Source organism: Entelurus aequoreus, linkage group LG27 (assembly GCF_033978785.1).
Source record: "Entelurus aequoreus isolate RoL-2023_Sb linkage group LG27, RoL_Eaeq_v1.1, whole genome shotgun sequence".
NCBI classification, from domain to species: domain Eukaryota; kingdom Metazoa; phylum Chordata; class Actinopteri; order Syngnathiformes; family Syngnathidae; genus Entelurus; species Entelurus aequoreus.
Window position 1 is genome coordinate 3,224,870 of NC_084757.1, and position 2,500 is coordinate 3,227,369.

The window sequence follows — 2,500 nt, forward strand, 5'->3', positions numbered from 1 at the left end:
AGATGCCCATATAGGCTGTTCACATTTACTTTACAAAAGAGAAGTGTAGGATACTTCTCTTGTTGCCTTATTTGTATTTGACCACTACTGTTTTCTGTTTATTTGTTACTGACTGTGGCAGGACACCTCTGCCTCTGTTTCACTTTATGTTGCTGGTAAATAATATGGTTGTAGTAGTAGGCTAAAGTTAAATTATTTAGTATGCACTAATTAAAGGGGCAGAGCTTTAAGAGACATTTTAGCTTTTAGATTTTATAAGATATATTTTTTGTAAGAAGCACGATTAATAAATATATTTCAGTGAATAACTTATTGTTCAAATCTGTATATAAATATGTACATAAAGTGTTGTAATTATATTGTAAAATGGATGGATGGATGGACGTTTAAAACAAAACTGTTATTATTAATTAGTAAGTATACATTTTTTGAGCCTTTTTAGAGATAATCCTATCATTGTAGTAAATTATGCAAATTACTTGATGATGTCATGGTGACCACACCCATAGCCACGCCCCCACCGCCAAAGGTATGTTGGCAGTTTATGGGAAACACTGGACAAGCCGTGGAAACACTGGAAAAGCCGTATATAAATACGGCTTTTCATTTTTTGCGGCTCCAGACGGATTAATTTTTTGGTCCAATATAGCTCTTTCAACATTTTGTGTTGCCGTCTAGTTCAGGGGTCGGCATCCCGCGGCTCTAGAGCCGCATGCGGCTCTTTAGCGCCGCCCTAGTGGCTCTCTGAAGCTTTTTAAAAAATGTATGAAAAAAAGATGAGGGGAAAAAATATATATTTTTTGTTTTAATATGGTTTCTGTAGGAGGACAAACATGACACAAACCTCCCTAATTGTGATAAATCACACTGTTTGTATTAAACATGCTTCACTGATTCGAGTATTTGGCGAGCGCCGTTTTGTCCTACTAATTTTGGCGGTCCTTGAACTCACCTTAGTTTGTTTACATGTAGAACTCTCTCCGACTTTCTAGGACGTGTTTTTATGCCACTTCTTTTTCTGTCTCATTTTGTCCACCAAACTTTTAACGTTGTGCGTGAGTGCACAAAGGTGAGTTTTGTTTATGTTATTGACTTGTGTGGAGTGCTAATCAGACATATTTGGTCACTGCATGACTGCAAGCTAATCGATGCTAACATGCTACTTAGTCTAGCTCAGGAGTCACCAACGCGGTGCCCGCGGGCACCAGGTAGCCCGTAAGGACCAGATGAGTAGCCCGCTGGCCTGTTCTAAAAATAGCTCAAATAGCAGCACTTACCAGTGAGCTGCCTCTATTTTTTAAATTTTATTTATTTACTAGCAAGCTGGTCTCGCTTTGCTCGACATTTTTAATTCTAAGAGAGACAAAACTCAAATAGAATTTGAAAATCCAAGAAAATATTTTAAAGACTTGGTCTTCACTTGTTTAAATAAATTCATTATTTTTTTTTATTTTGCTTCTTATAACTTTCAGAAAGACAATTTTAGAGAAAAAATACAACCTTAAAAGTGATTTTAGGATTTTTAAACACATATACCTTTTTACCTTTTAAATTCCTTCCTCTTCTTTCCTGACAATTTAAATCAATGTTCAAGTAAATTTATTTTTTTTATTGTAAAGAATAATAAATACACTTTAATTGAATTCTTCATTTTAGCTTCTGTTTTTTCGACGAAGAATATTTGTGAAATATTTCTTCAAACTTATTATGGTTAAAATTCAAAACAAATATTCTGGCAAATCTAGAAAATCTGTAGAATCAAATTTAAGTCTTTTGAATTTCTTTTAAAATTTTTGTTCTGGAAAATCTAGAAGAAATAATCATTTGTCTTTGTTAGAAATATAGCTTGGTCCAATTTGTTATATATTCTAACAAAGTGCAGATTGGATTTTAACCTATTTAAAACATGTCATCAAAATTCTAAAATTAATCTTAATCAGGAAAAATGACTAATGATGTTCCATAAATTATTTTTTAAATTTTTTCAAAAAGATTCGAATTAGCTAGTTTTTCCTCTTCTTTTTTTCGGTTGAATTTTGAATTTTAAAGAGTCGAAATTGAAGATAAACTATGTTTCAAAATTTAATTGTCATTTTTTTGTGTTTTCTCCTCTTTTAAACCATTCAATTAAGTGTAAATATCATTAATTATTAATAATAACATAGAGTTAAAGGTAAATTGAGCAAATTGGCTATTTCTGGCAATTTATTTAAGTGTGTATCAAACTGGTAGCCCTTCGCATTAATTAGTACCCAGGAAGTAGCTCTTGCTTTCAAAAAGGTTGGTGACCCCTGCACTAGCTATATGTACATATTGCATCATTATGCCTCATTTGTAGCTATATTTGAGCTCATTTAGTTTCCTTTAAGTCCTCTTTATTCAATTTATATCTCATGACACGTACACTATCTGTATGTAATATGGCTTTTAATTTGTTGCGGCTCCAGACCAATTTGTTTTTGTATTTTTGCTCCAATATGGCTCTTTCAACATTTTGTTT

The 2,500-nt window shown here is 32.6% G+C and overlaps 1 protein-coding gene across 5 annotated transcripts in view; it reads left to right on the plus strand.

Moving 5' to 3' along the window:
• Positions 1–2,500, plus strand: part of LOC133644195 (tumor protein 63-like) — a 498,490-nt gene that overhangs the window by 495,026 nt on the left and 964 nt on the right. The gene's annotated exons all lie outside the window — the stretch shown is intronic.